The sequence below is a fragment of the Syngnathus floridae genome, chromosome 9 (genome assembly GCF_059516105.1).
Source record: "Syngnathus floridae isolate MCC-2025c chromosome 9, RoL_Sflo_1.0, whole genome shotgun sequence".
NCBI classification, from domain to species: Eukaryota; Metazoa; Chordata; class Actinopteri; order Syngnathiformes; family Syngnathidae; genus Syngnathus; species Syngnathus floridae.
This window is the reverse complement of record NC_142421.1, coordinates 4170001-4186024: the sequence shown is the minus strand read 5'-3', so window position 1 is coordinate 4186024 and position 16024 is coordinate 4170001. Positions and strand designations below refer to the sequence as shown.

Sequence of the window (16024 nt, the reverse complement as noted above, 5' to 3'; positions counted from 1 at the left end):
AAAGCTTCACGGGAAGTGAAACGTGCCACACCCACCCGCACCCCCACTTTCTGATTGGCTGTTTGATCTGTGACGTCACTCAGACACTTTATTAGGTACACCGCCATTTTCAAGTGTACCTAATAACAGGCCACTTTATTAGGGAAATATCATGGTCAAAGGTCACAGGTGTCAAGCTCTAGTCCTCAGGGCCGCGTTCCAACATGTTTTCCAAGTGACCCTCGTTAAGCGCAGGTGCGTGAAAAGTTTTAGCTTCTTTCACGCTCTGAAAGAACTAAAACTTTTCACGCAGCTGCGCTTAACGAGGGAATCACACGGACACTCCATTAGGTACACCGCCATTTTCAAGTGTACCTAATAACAGGCCACTTTATTAGGGAAATATCATGGTCAAAGGTCACAGATGTCAAGCTCTAGTCCTCGGGGCCGCGTTCCAACATGTTTCCCAAGATTCCCTCGTTAAGTGCAGGTGCGTGAAAAGTCGTATCATTGTGTGTGTGTGTGTATCAGGGTTTGTGTTAGGCTTGCTCTCGCTTTTGCTGTGCTTAGGGTTAGGCTTGCTTATGCAACCAAATCACCTCAGTTGTTTATCACTTCCTCTGATATTTTTGAACTTACCGTAATTTTCGGACTGTAAGTCGCACCGGAGTATAAGTGAGCAGCAGGGGGGGGGGGCCCCATTTCAACCCCTTCCACTGAGTGCCAAGCAGGGAAGAAATGGGTACCATTGTTATAGTCACTGGTATGACTCGGCAGGGGTTTGAACCCACCACCTCCCAGTCTCAGGGCGGACACTCTCCTCTTAGGCCACTGAGCTGGTAAACACTTGTGTCGTAGTATAACACTTATAGTCGTTTTTAAATAACGTGTATACCTATATACGCCTAAATATTGTTATCCAATATATCTACTGCAATTTCACATTAGATTGCTGGTTTGAAATTTGCTTTTGATATTATTATTTTTAATAAACATTTATGTTAAAACATGTCTGGCGTCTTATTCCTTGTTTTTATATTCGCCAATTAAAACATAAAAATCAGACATTTTATATGACAATATGTGTAGGTACACTACACGAGGTTAAAAAAAAAGAGAATAAATAAATAAAGGGTTAATTGCACAACAAAAGCACGTTTACAAATATACAATACAAATATACTCGATACAAATATTTTCATTTGATTGAAGGCAATGGCGTTAACCACTCGACCAGAGCCTGCTCGGAAACCAAAGGAAATTTGGTCATATTGATAGGGTATCCTCCATCCAAACATGTTCGGTGTTGAAAGTTTCAACGGATAGTCCGAAGCAACCCTTTCCACAGTAGTCACCATGACAGGCGACCACCTGGTGGCGATAGTGTGCCGAGCGCCGTTGGACGATCAGGAGAAGAAGATTTGAGTCGACGGATGTGACGTCAGGGCTTTAGGTCAATTGAAGACAGGTGTGCTCGCTCAAAGTGCGTTATCATATGCAGGTACCACCGAGCGCGGGCCGGCGGCGGACGGTTTCCCAGGTAAGCGAGCATGCTAGCAAATGTTTGTCGTCTCCTGCCGTTTCTCACGACGGCACGCTTTGTTGCTTTTTCTCACAAGCCTTTTTTTTTTAAATTTATTTTGTTTGTCGCAGGATTGTCGTACTCTCGTGACTCGGCAACGTCACGTCCACCGCGACGGTGGGCCTGGAGGTAAATTGTAGGCCGCAGGCCATTTAGCCCGTGAGCAAATGTTTGCAGTTTCTTACGATGCCATTTATTATTTCTTGCAGGATTTTCGCTGTCTAGGGAGTGCTTGAGGTTTCGGCACGGCACGCCACAATCCACTTTGCGTCGCGTCGCGTCGTTGCGCGTTTTGGTGGTATATTAAATGTCTTTCGCGGTTGTTTTTTTTCATGCTGGCCAGCATTTTTTTCATTCGTCTGTCTGTAGACGGTTCGTAAATGACGCCGCCGATAAGCGCGTGTTTGTCTGACTATAGGAAATGTTAGTTTGACTCTAGTCAACTTAACCATTTTTTTAAATTATTTTATATGATGCGTGTGCCATTTCCGTGTCATGCAAACTGGTGAATGCAAACTGGTGAATGCAACGTATATGTTACGTCATGTCCAAATCGGACGAAATCCATTCAAAGATGGCGCCCGCCCGCTCTCGTTCCGTTACGCAACAAACATTTGCCCGGGTTATTTTCTCCCATCTTGGACGCCGCCAACCTGGATCATCTGTCCAATGTGAGGGGAGTTGATGAATGATGAAATTAAAATATGAATTATAATCCTGAATGATTATCATAATTTACTACAATGTGATGATTATATTTATTTTTCAAATGTAAAACTCTACTTAGAATGTATCAAATTCAAAGATGAACTATAATTTTGATCAATTATCATAACTTACTACAATATAATATTTTTTTTCAAATGTAAAACTCCTAGTATGTATAATTGTTGGTAAAAAATCATGCCATTGGCACTCGACTCAATGTCTATTTTTGTTGCAATCATTTGCTTGTCTTTTGTAGCACTAAAAACTGCCGCCCAGCCAGCATCCTTCTATACAAAGCAAGCAGGAGGCTCTTGAAGGAGCCCTTTCAGTGATGTTGTGGACACTGAGGAAGAGTAGTCCTAAATCAGGTGAAAACCTGTTTTTGTCAAGTTTCAACTTCCCAACACACAATGGTTGTCGAGTTTTAGCTTCCCAGCACACAATTAATGGCTGTCTGTGTTTTTGTAGGCTGCAAGAGGAGCCGAATGGGACAATTCCATATGAAAAGGCACAATGGCCTATCCAAAGGAGCAATGGCCTATCCAAAGGAGCAATGGCCTATCCAAAGGAGCCATGGCCTATCCAAAGGAGCCATGGCCTATCCAAAGGCGCAATGGCCTGTCCAAAGGAGCAGTGGCCTGTCCAAAGGAGCAGTGGCCTGTCCAAAGGAGCAGTGGCCTGTCCAAAGGAGCAGTGGCCTGTCCAAAGGAGCCATGGCCTGTCCAAAGGAGCCATGGCCTGTCCAAAGGAGCCATGGCCTGTCCAAAGGAGCCATGGCCTGTCCAAAGGAGCCATGGCCTATCCAAAGGAGCCATGGCCTATCCAAAGGAGCCATGGCCTATCCAAAGGAGCCATGGCCTATCCAAAGGAGCCATGGCCTATGCAAAGGAGCCATGGCCTATGCAAAGGAGCCATGGCCATATGCAAAGGAGCCATGGCCATATGCAAAGGAGCAAAGGAGCCATGGCCATATGCAAAGGAGCAAAGGAGCAATGGCCATATGCAAAGGAGCAAAGGAGCAATGGCCATATGCAAAGGAGCAATGGCCATGTGCAAAGGAGCAATGGCCATATCAATTCAAGAATCAAGCATCGCGCTGCAAAAGTCGACGTGTGCGGATCATGTGCCCAGGAGGGGGCCTTTGGTTATGGGTGCACGATGGAAAGGTTGCAGGTGTGGACAGTGTTTAGGGCTCTGATGGTTGGGCTTGCTTTCGAGGTGCGCTGTGGTTGTGGCTGGTCTGGATCCAGCGTTGTCTTGTGCTTGGTTGCCATTGACGGCCCACTTAGGGGAGGACATGGTTCCGTGGATGGACACAAAACTGAACTTTGACGTGGAGCTGAATGTCCAATTTTGCCATACGACTTGTACCATTGTGTATCTTTTTCTAACCTGCCACTGTCATAGTTGCTGCGTTTGTTCTTTCCCCTCGGTGTAGGGTGGCGTCGGAGCGAGCCGATCCCGAATGTCCAATTTTGCAATTTGACTTGTGACATTTTCCTTTTCTAACCTACCACTGTTGCACTTCCTCTAACCCTAACCTACCACTGTGGTACTTGTGTTCTTTGTTCTCCCCTAGGTGTTGGAGCGAGACAGTCACATTGTGTCTTTTTCTAACCTAGCACTGTCGTGCTTGATCGAAGCCTAACGTACCACTGTGCGTCCTTTGTTCTCTAGGTGTAGGGGGCGGTGTTGGGGCGAGCCGGCACACGGTGAAGACTTAATGATGTGAGCAGCGCCCAACTCATTGCATGTTCTACCTTTTGCAGGCCGGACGCAAAAGGGGGGTGCATGGCCCGATTCGACCCGGTGACCGTCACCAAGAGTACCTAACCGCTGTGATCAAGTAAGCAAGTGACCTACAACTTGGGGTGCTCTTTGAGTTTCTAACATTTGTTTCTGTTTGTGCAGATGGCGACCGGGACGCGACACGATCTGCTCAGAGGTGGACGGACCGCTGTGGCATCGCTCTGAAGTAGCAGAGTTCTGAGGGAGACCCGCTTCCCTGGAGGCGTCGACCTGCGCAGCTTCAGCATGTGAAATAGATTTTTTTCTTTTCTTTTTAGTTCACACCGGCGGTGTCCAAATGTCTGAGGGCTGCATACTGAATCAAATTGAGAATTCTTTGACACAAATTCATTTAATCAATCACAAAATGTTGCCATTCATATTTTGTGCTACAAAGTAGTGTTGCGTTCATTCGTGTGGTGTGTTGATCAAGTTGGCCCGAGGCTACCATTTGGACACCAATGGTGACGTGTGTGTAGGGCTGCACCTGGATTGGAAAACCGTCATATGGTGGTATAGGTCGTTGACATGCACTTTAGGAAAACAAAGATTTTTTTCTATTCATGTGGCAAATGAAACATGTTTTCTGGCCTCCTAACTATTTGTAATGAGTTTAGAAGATAACAAGTCATTGATGCAAGTTAAAGTTAACTGGTCTAAGTGATGTCATTGCGATCAAATAGTTCCTCTCCATCCTAGAATTTTGCACAACTTTGCTCAATGCTGTGGTCTGGCCCAATACTGCCATATCGTTGGTATTCCAAAATGTTGTGCAGCCCTCATTGAGTGCCAAACGCGCAGCGACGGCAAGCCCAAGCGACTGCAAGCGCAAGCGACCGCGCAGCGACGGCAAGCGCAAGCGACCGCGCAGCGACGGCAAGCGCAAGCGACCGCGCAGCGACGGCAAGCGCAAGCGACCGCGCAGCGACGGCAAGCGCAAGCGACCGCGCAGCGACGGCAAGCGCAAGCGACCGCGCAGCGACGGCAAGCGCAAGCGACCGCGCAGCGACGGCAAGCGCAAGCGACCGCGCAGCGACGGCAAGCGCAAGCGACCGCGCAGCGAAGGCAAGCGCAAGCGACCGCGCAAGCGACGGCAAGCCGCAAGCGACGGCAAGCGCAAGCGACGGCAAGCGCAAGCGACGGCAAGCGCAAGCGACGGCAAGCCGCAAGCGACGGCAAGCGCAAGCGAGACTTTTGTGCTTGTCTTGCAAGGTGGAAGAGACGATGTATGAAACAAAGAGCCGGTGGACGGAGGCCACCAGACCCGCGATTGGTGAGCGGGGTGCAAAGGAAGGACGCACCCAAAGAAAGCAGTCGCCAAGTGTTGACGAGGAGCCTAATGCATGACTGGCCAAGGCTGGCCAGAGGTGGTGACATCGCAATCCAATATGCAACGCACTTGTTAGTTTTAATTTGATTTCCTTATTTGTCTGCCGTTCAGGGTTGCCGGGGCGGCGGATGGGACGAGCGCCAGCCTGCACCCGGAGGGACTGGGCTGCACCCACAAGACCAGGGAGAGGGCAGGTCATGAGTACGTTGACAGATGTGAGCCGCATGCAACTGAGTGCCGTTTGTCTTTTTGCACTTGTGCGAGGCGGAAGACGAGTCCAACACCGGCCGGAGCAGACCCGGACCTTGGCCCGTGACGAGCGTCCCACACGAGACTGATGGGTGCAGATGCAGCCAGCGTTTTGGTGGGAGTATGACTTTGTTTTTTCTTTTGTGCTTCCCCTACCCCTGTCGGTTTGAATAGGGTAACTAGTAGCACGCACGGGCATTTGGGTTGCTGTGACCCTCTAGATACGAATCGGCAAAGTAGACACCCCCTGCCCCCCTCCCTCCCCCTCTTCCTCCCTCTCGCTCTCTTTCTCCAACGCGCCCGGCAGTACCTGCATGGCCTGGTGCACTCAGGGTGGAACGTGGCTATACCTTGCCCTTTGTGGAATACCAGGGTATAATGTCTGCCAGACTGGGTCCCAGTGTCGTCGACGGTGTCGAGGACAAGGAGATTCTCCGTGACGCTCTCCGTGACGTCACGTTTTCCTCTTTTTTTTTTTCCACTCGGGGCCAAGCCAGCTCTACTCAGGGGGAACTGGCCGGTTGCGCTTAAGTGCGCACCAAAGCCTCTTCTCATCTCCTCTCGCTCCCTCCCTCCCTCCCTTTTTGTAAGGGGTTAAACATTTCATAACCCAGATCGCTCCAATGCGGGAGGGCCGTATGACACATGCGCCAGCCCGTGCGTGCCGCTAGTTACCTGATTCAAACTTACCTTAGTCAAGGTTGGGGGGGGGTGCTAGTGAAAATTTTCCCCTTGCAAAAACCACCACAATGTCTGCCTTTCAGGATTGCTGGGGCACTGGATCTGATGGGTGCCTGCACAGAGAGGGACTGGACAGGACCGCGAGACCAGAGGGTAATAATAAAAAACTTTATTTGTAGAGCACCTTTCATACAAGAAATGCAGCTCAAAGCACTTTACAACAAAGAAATTATAAGCATTGAATTCTTCATATAGGAACAGACATGAAAAGAAAACAAAAACATTCATGTGTGCATACGCTATTAATAAAGGGAGCTTAAAATAGGAGCAAGCTGTAATAGACAGGTAATGAGTACGTCCACAGAAGTGAACCGCGTGCAACAGAGTGCCGTTTTTCTTTTTGCAGTGGCACGAGGCGGAGGATGAGTCCAAACGTCAAATACCGTCCGGGGGGGGAGCCAACATTCGCCCGTGATGAGCGGCCGACACGAGACGGACGGGTGCGGATGCGGCGAGGGCAAAACGCCCAGCCAGCATTCAAGGAGAGTATGACTTTGTTCTTTTCTTTTGTCCTTTCTTTCCTAAATCCCTCCCTCCACTTTTTCACTGGGTGTGCACACTGGCTATCTGCATGATGCCTCTTTCTTTCTCTCTCAGCGCTGCGTCATTTTGCAATATTGTTTTACTGTTGTTTTTTTAATCATGAAATGAACTGTTTGTACTGTAATTGTGTGTGTGTACCACTGAACTGCAATTAAACTCTGAACTGAATTCAAGTGGTCCATTTTAAACATTGGCATTGGCAGTCTATCGTGCATACAAACTGGAATCATTTGAGACATTCTCAATGACAAGACAATTGTAAAGTTAGGCTGAAACAAAATTGACTTGTTAGATATGCAGTGTCAGGCTTTTTATTTATTTTTTTAACTACACAAAGAAAAGCTGGATGCATTCTAAATTGTTGACAAAAGCCAAGTAGCCAAACACCCATAGATGCAAACGACAAGTGTACAAACGGTCTCTGTTGCGATCAGTAAGTCATCTTTGGCAACCCTGCTTTAAAATGGCCACCGAACTCAGAATCTTGCAGAATGTTGGTACATTTTTCTGTACGAGTAAAAGCTGTTTTAATGTGGTCAGAGCCATTTTTTGGTTTGTTTTGAATCGTCATGCATCATGTGGGCATTCTTGTGAATAAAATCAACAGTGGCGTGTTTGCTTCCTGTTGGTGGTCTTGTAAATAAAGTCAACTTTGGTGTCAGTCATCATTCGCGGTGTGCCTCAATCGATGGTGCATCTCTTGAATGTGAAACTTATTGCATGTTTTGTTACAGGGCTTGATGTCTTCATTGGCTGTCTGACTACAAAAAAGGCTGTTGCTGTCCAGTCCAGGTTGCTGCTATAGTCAATTGAATTTATAAACGCAGCGTGTAACTTCCAGGACCTTAGCTTTCAATTCAAAGCAGGTGCGTAACTACACGGCCAGCCTCGGTACATGTACTAGGTGGTACTACCCAGTTCAGAGTGAAATAAAGGCCAGAGTGTTCTTATTCATACCGGCATCCTTATGAAATTGACCATATCAGAAAGGCTAGAAGAATTCCAAGTGCTGCCACCGAGTAGCAGCGTATTTGCCTCAACCTGTCTGATGCTGGGTCAATGCGATGCACCTTCCGTTGTTTTGCCCAAAACAACCTAAGAAATAAAGAAGTACTGCCGTTATCTCGCCAGTGTGCATGTGTTAAAAGTACAAAACAAACTCATCTGCATGATAGACGTGCACTGCAGACCTCAATCGGAAATCAAATTAAGGGTTTTTTTATTTCAAAGTTTGTGCCCCTAGTTGTCTCTATGTACAATGAAAGGGTCGAGCACGAACTTATCGATGCTGCACTTGCAGCTTTTTTAAAATAGTAATTAAAAGGTCGAATTTCCTCCAATATATAGTTTTAAAAAATGTTACTGAATGGGTGAAACGTATGAGAGTTTAAAAAATAAATAAAATTAAAGAAAGGCTTGTGGAACTTTTGTTAGCACTGTAGTGCCAGCAAGGGGGGGCTGGGCAGGGTGGTGGGCGACTGTTCCATAAAGAAATGATCAGACATGTATACATTATGGCACAAGTCCTGCACAACTTGATGTATGCTTCAAGAATGTACATTAACATTATGATTTGTTTATTGAATTGAATTACATCAAAATTATATCTGTCTGTGGAAATATGAAATATGGTGATGTCTAAAATCAGTCCATCCCTTCACTTTGCTATTGTCTTCTTTCCCCTCTGAAGGTTTTTATAGATACTGATGATTTTTTTTTTTGAAGGCAGGTTTCAGTCTTGCCTGTCGGAGAGGTGGGCGTGGTCAAGCCAATTTCAGTTGCGCTGTGATTGGTCAGACTGAATTTGGGCAGAGGTAGGAGGCGGGCAAAGTGGCACTTAGGTTTTTGAAGGCAGTTTTCAGTCTTGAGGTGAGCGACAGGTGCAACCGCCCGCGTGTGAAGTGGCCTGTCACGTGGTACGCTAGTGTGCAAAGCACCATTGGACGAGCAGGCGAGGAAGATTTGAATTGACGGATGTGACGTCATGTCTTCAGGTGAATTGGGAAAGTTGTCAAATACCGGTGCAAGCACCCGCGCAGCGGGCGGTTTCTCAGGTAAGCTAACATGCTAGGAAATGTTTGTCGTTCATTGGCGTTTCTCACGACGGACGCCTTGTTTGTTGCAGGATTCAAGGCGAGTTATCAAATGCAGGCGCCACCGACCGTGTGGCGGTTTCTCGGGTAAGCTATCAAATGTTTGTCGTTCATTGCCGTTTCTCACGACGGACGCCTTGTTTGTTTGATGCGAACAAATATCTTGAAAATCTTTTCACACTCGTCCCGGCCACCGCGACTGTCGTTTTGCCGCTAGAGTATTTCAAATCTCTTTGGCGTTGTGTTTCGTCAAGTTAACAATGTTGCATTACATATAGTGTGCTATTTCCGTGTTATGCAAACTGATGAATGTGACAAATTTGTTACGTCATGTTCAAATCTATTCCAAGATGGCGCCCGCCCGCCCGCCTTCCGTTATGCAACAAACATTTGCGAGCGTGATTTTATCCCGTTTAGTCGACTGCTCGATTCATGCCGACATTTTTGAGTGAGTTGATGGATGATAAAATTAAATTATTATAATTCGGATACTTTTGTAATTATTATAACTCATTACAATATACTGATAATTGTATACATATTTTAAATATAAAACTGGAGTTGGTATGTGTAATTGTTGCAAAAATATCATGCCATTGCCACTCTACTCAATGTCTATAATTGTAACTCCCAGATGCAGAGCATATAGTATGGTATGATATTGTATGGTATTGTATTGTATGTATTGTATTGTATGCATTGTGTGTATGGTAGCGTATGGCAGGGTATTGTATGTGTTCTATGTCAATCCATCCATCCACCCATCCATCCGTCCGTCCATCCAACCCATCCACCCACCCACCCATCCACCCAACCCATCCAGCCACCCACCCAACCAACCCATCCACCCATCCATCCGTCCATCCGTCCATCCAACCCATCCACCCACCCAACCCATCCAAACCCATCCACCCACCCACCCATCCATCCACCCAGCCACCCACCCATCCATCCACCCAGCCACCCATCCATCCAGCCGCCCAGCCATCCACCGCTTATCCGGACGTCGGATTGCGGCGGCAGCAGCTTTAGGAGGGACTCCCAGACTTTCATCTCTCCAGCCACTTCATCCAGCTCAACCCAGGAAATCCCAAGATTTGTATGTATTGTTTGTTTTGTGTTTTTTGTTTTGTTTTTTGTTTTGTTTTTTGTTTGTTTTGTTTTTTGTTTTGTATGTATTGTATTGTATGTATTCTATGTATTGTATTGTATTGTATGTATTGTATTGTATGTATTGTATGTATTGTTTTTTGTTTTTTTTTTTGTATGTATTGCATTGTATTGTATGTATTTATTTATTTATTATTATTATTTTTTTTTGTATGTATTGTATGTATTTATTTTTTGTTTTTTTTTTTGTTTTGTTTTTTGTTTTTTTTGTATTGTATGTATTGTATGTATTATTGTTTTGTATTGTTTGTTTTGTTTTGTTTGTTGTTTTTTGTTTTGTTTTTTGTATTGTATGTATTGTATTGTATGTATTGTATTGTATGTATTATTATTATAATTTTTTTTTTTTGTTTTTTTTGTTTTGTATGTACTGTATGTATTGTATTGTGTGTATTGTATTGTATGTATTGTTTTTTTTTGTTTTCTTTTTTTTTTTTTTTGTATTGTATGTATGTATTGTATGTATTGTTATGTATTGTATTATATGTATTGTATGTCTTGTATTGTATGTATTGTTTTTTTGTTGTTTTTTTTGGTTGTGTTTTTGTTTTTTTTGTTTTGTATTGTATTGTATTGTATGTATTGTATTGTATGTATTTTTTTTGTTTTTTTTGTTTTTTTTGTATTGTATGTATTGTATTGTATGTATTTTTTTTGTTTTTGTTTTGTTTTTTGTTTTTTGTTTTGTATGTATTGTATGTATTGTATTGTGTGTATTGCATTGTATGTATTGTTTTTTTTTTTTTTTGTGTGTTTTTTTGCATTGTATGTATTGTATGTATGTATTGTATTGTATTGTATTGTATGTATTGTATTGTATGTATTGTATTGTATGTATTGTATTGTATTGTATGTATTGTATGTATTGTATGTATTGTATTGTATGTATTGTTTTTTTTGTTTTTTTGTTTTTTTTTGTTTTGGTTTTTATGTATGTATTGTATGTATTGTGTGTATTGTATTGTATGTATTTTGTTTTGTTTTTTGTTTTTGTTTTTTGTTTTGTTTTCTTTTGTTTTGTTTTTTGTTTTTTTGTATTGTATGTATTGTATGTATGTTTTGTATTGTATGTATTATATTGTTTGTATTGTATTGTTTGTATTGTATTGTTTGTATTGTATTGTTTGTATGTATTGTTTGTATGTATTGATTGTATGTATTGTATTGTATTGTTTGTATTGTATTGTATGTATTGTTTGTATGTATTGTTTGTATTGTATGTATTGTATTGTTTTTTTTTGTGTGTTTTATTTTTTGTTTTTTTTGTATTGTATGTATTGTATTGTATGTATTTTTTTTGTTTTGTTTTTTGTTTTGTATGTATTGTATGTATTGTATTGTGTGTATTGCATTGTATGTATTGTTTTTTTGTTTTTTTTGTTTTTTTGCATTGTATCTATTGTATTGTATTGTATTGTATGTATTGTATGTATTGTATGTATTGTATTGTATGTATTGTATTGTATTGTATGTATTGTATTGTATTGTATTGTATGTATTGTATTGTATTGTATGTATTGTTTTTTGTTTTGTTTTTTTGGTTTTTTTTGTTTTGGTTTTTATGTATGTATTGTATTGTATGTATTTTGTTTTGTTTTTTGTTTTTGTTTTTTGTTTTGTTTTCTTTTTTGTTTTGTTTTTTTGTATTGCATGTATTGTATGTATGTATGTTTTGTATTGTATGTATTGTATTGTTTGTATGTATTGTTTGTATGTATTGTTTGTATGTATTGTATTGTTTGTATGTATTGTATTGTATGTATTGTTTGTATGTATTGTTTGTATGTATTGTTTGTATTGTATGTATTGTATTGGTTTTTTTTGTGTGTTTTGTTTTTTTTGTATTGTATGTATTGTATTGTATGTATTTTTTTTGTTTTGTTTTTTGTTTTGTATGTATTGTATGTATTGTATTGTGTGTATTGCATTGTATGTATTGTTTTTTTGTTTTTTTTGTTTTTTTGCATTGTATGTATTGTATGTATTGTATTGTATGTATTGTATTGTATGTATTGTGTTGTATGTATTGTATTGTATTGTTTGTATTGTATTGTATGTATTGTATTGTATGTATTGTATTGTATTGTATTGTATTGTATGTATTGTATTGTTTTTTGTTTTGTTTTTTTGTTTTTTTTTGTTTTGGTTTTTATGTATGTATTGTATGTATTGTGTGTATTGTATTGTATTGTTTTGTTTTGTTTTGGTTTTTTTTGTTTTGTTTTTTTGTATTGTATGTATTGTATTGTTTGTATTGTATTGTTTGTATGTATTGTTTGTATGTATTGTTTGTATGTATTGTTTGTATGTATTGTTTGTATTGTTTGTATGTATTGTTTGTATTGTATGTATTGTATTGTTTGTTTTGTTTTTTGTGTTTTGTTTTGTTTTTTGTTCACCCATCCATCCACCCACCCATCCATCCATCCCGCCACCCATCCATCCAGCCACCCATCCAGGCAGCCACCCATCCGTACATCCAACCCATCCACCCACCCAACCCATCCACCCACCCAACCCATCCACCCATCCTCCTATCCATCCACCCATCCATCCACCCATCCAACCCATCCAAACCCAACCCATCCAAAACCCATCCACCCACCCATCCTCCTATCCATCCACCCATCCATCCACCCATCCACCCACCCATCCAGCCACCCATCCAGCCAGCCACCCAGCCATCCACCGCTTATCCGGACGTCGGATTGCGGCGGCAGCAGCTTTAGGAGGGACTCCCAGACTTTCCTCTCTGCAGCCACTTCATCCAGCTCAACCCAGGAAATCCCAAGATTTGTATGTATTGTTTGTTTTGTTGTGTTTTTTGTTTTGTTGTTTTTTGTTTTTTTTGTTTTGTTTTTCTATGTATTGTATGTATTGTATTGTATGTATTGTATGTATGTATTGTATTGTATGTATTGTATGTATTGTATTGTATGTATGTATTGTTTTTTTTGGGTTTTTTTTTTGTTTTTTTTTGTTTTGTATGTATTGTATTGTATGTATTGTATGGTTTTTTTTTGTTTTGTTTTTTGTTTTTTTTGTATTGTATGTATTGTATGTATGTATTGTTTTGTATTGTTTGTTTTGTTTTGTTTGTTGTTTTTTGTTTTGTTTTGTTTTTTGTTTTGTATGTATTGTATGTATTGTATTGTATGTATCGTATTGTATTGTATGTATTGTATTGTATGTATTGTATGTATTGTATTGTATTGTATTGTATGCATTGTATTGTATTGTATTATTTTTTTTGTTTTTTGTTATGTATGTACTGTATGTATTGTATTGTGTGTATTGTATTGTATGTATTGTTTTGTTTTTTGTTTTGTTTTTTCTGTTTTGTTTTCTTCTTTTTTTTTTGTATTGTATGTATTGTATGTATTGTATGTATTGTATTGTATGTATTGTATTGTATGTATTGTATTGTATGTATTGTATTGTATGTATTGTATTGTATGTATTGTTTGTATGTATTGTTTGTATGTATTGTTTGTATGTATTGTTTGTATTGTATTGTATTGTATTGTATTGTATTGTATGTATTTTTTGTTTTTTTTGTTTTTTGTTTTGTATGTATTGTATGTATTGTGTGTATTGTATTGTATGTATTGTTTTGTGTTTTGTTTTCTTTTTTGTTTTTTTTTGTATTGTATGTATTGTATGTATGTATTGTATTGTACTGTATGTATGTATTGTATTGTATGTATTGTATTGTTTGTATTGTTTGTATTGTATTTGTTTTGTATTGTATTGTTTGTATGTATTGTTTGTATGTATTGTTTGTATTGTATTGTATGTATTGTTTGTATGTATTGTTTGTATTGTATTGTATGTATTGTATGTATTGTACTGTATGTATTGTACTGTATGTATTGTATTGTATGTATGTATTGTATGTATTGTATTGTATGGTATTGTATGGTATTGTATTGTATGTATTGTATGTATTGTATGTATTGTATTGTTTGTATTGTATTGTTTGTATTGTATTGTATTTGTATTGTTTGTATGTATTGTTTCTGTATTTTGTATGTATTGTAAGTATTGTATTGTATTGTTTGTATGTATTGTTTGTCTTGTATTGTATGTATTGTTTGTATTGATTGTATTGTATTGTATGTATTGTATGTATTGTTTGTTTTGTTTTTGGTTTTTTGTTTTGTATGTATTGTATGTATTGTATAGTATGTATTTTGTTTTTTTGTTTTTATTTTTTTTTGTTTTGTATGTATTGTATTGTATGTATTGTACTGTATTGTATGTGTTGTATGTATTGTATTGTATGTGTTGTATTGTTTGTTTTTCTTTTTTGTTTTTGTTTTGTTTTGCGTCATTTTGCAATATTGTTGGTTTACTGTTGTTTTTTTAATCATGAAATGAACTGTACCACTGAACTGCAATTAAACTGTGAACTGAATTCAAGTGGTCCATTTTAAACATTGGCATTGGCAGTCTATCGTGCATACAAACTGGAATCATATGAGACATTCTCAATGACAAGACAATTGTAAAGTTAGGCTGAAACAAAATTGACTTGTTAAATATGCAGTGTCAGGCTTTTTATTTATTTTTTAACTACACAAAGAAAAGCTGGATGCATTCTAAATTGTTGACAAAAGCCAAGTAGCCAGACACCCATAGATGCAAACGACAAGTGTACAAACAGTCTCTGTTGCGATCAGTAAGTCATCTTTGGCAACCCTGCTTTAAAATGGCCACCGAACTCAGAATCTTGCTGAATGTTGGTACATTTTTCTGTACGAGTAAAAGCTGTTTTAATGTGGTCAGAGCCATTTTTTGGTTTGTTTTGAATAGTCATGCATCATGTGGGCATTCTTGTGAATAAAATCAACAGTGGCGTGGTTGCTTCCTGTTGTTGGTCTTGTAAATAAAGTCAACTTTGGTGTCAGTCATCATTCGCGATGTGCCTCAATCGATGGTGCATCTCTTGAATGTGAAACTTCTTGCATGTTTTGTTGCAGGGCTTGGCGTCTCCATTGGCTGTCTGACTACAAAGAAGGCTGCTGCTGTCCAGTCCAGGTTGCTGCTATAGTCAATTGAATGTATAAACATAGCGTGTAACTTCCAGGACCTTAGCTTTCAATTCAAAGCAGTTGCGTAACTACACGGCCAGCCTCGGTACATGTACTGGGTGGTACCATCCAGTTCAGAGTGAAGTAAAGGCCAGAGTGTTCTTATTCATACCGGCATCCTTATGAAATTGACCATATCAGAAAGGCTAGATGAATTCCAAGTGCTGCCACCGAGTAGCAGCGTATTTGCCTCAACCTGTCTGATGCTGGGTCAATGCGATGCACCTTTCGTTGTTTTGCCCAAAACAACCTAAGAAAGAAGTACTGCCGTTATCTTGCCAGTGTGCATGTGTGTCAAAAGTACAAAAACTAATTTGCATGATAGACGTCTAAACCACATGCTAGATATTTGCCTCAACCTGTCTGATGCTCTATTTAACTGTATGTGATAATTTTTAACAATTTTAATCATTTAAATTTTTAAGTACATTACAAATGATAGGCGCCCCAATTAGACAGCTGGGTCAATGTGACCCGTCTTTTGCGTGCGGTTTGTTTTGCCCAAAGCAACCTAACAAATACACATAAGTACTGCCGCTATCTTGTCAATGTGTGTGTCTAAAATGTACAAAGCAACTTCATTTGCATAATAAACTTCCAAACCACATGCTAAAAAATATTCATGTGATGCAGAAAGTCTTCTGTAGCTTGCTAAGATTTGCCAATTTGAGCAATGCCGTATCCGAACCCGAGGCTGGGGGTTGTCCGCCCATGTGCCTAATCGCTCGGGCATTGATACATTAGCAAT

The 16024-nt window shown here is 40.1% G+C and overlaps 1 long non-coding RNA gene across 5 annotated transcripts; it reads left to right on the top strand.

Moving 5' to 3' along the window:
• Positions 1-1404: 1404 nt before the first annotated feature.
• Positions 1405-15895, top strand: LOC148393011 (uncharacterized). Of its 5 annotated transcripts, none has more exons than XR_015860478.1 (12): positions 1405-1519; positions 1633-1690; positions 1771-1798; positions 2526-2637; positions 2738-4115; positions 4181-5424; positions 5499-5751; positions 6401-6470; positions 6724-7786; positions 8646-8974; positions 9046-9100; positions 15166-15895. It is a non-coding gene; the product is annotated as an uncharacterized LOC148393011 (long non-coding RNA). The 5 variants fall into 5 exon arrangements; XR_015860479.1 differs by having other exon boundaries at positions 1771-1859; XR_015860477.1 differs by having other exon boundaries at positions 1771-2232.
• The last annotated feature ends 129 nt before the right edge of the window (positions 15896-16024 follow it).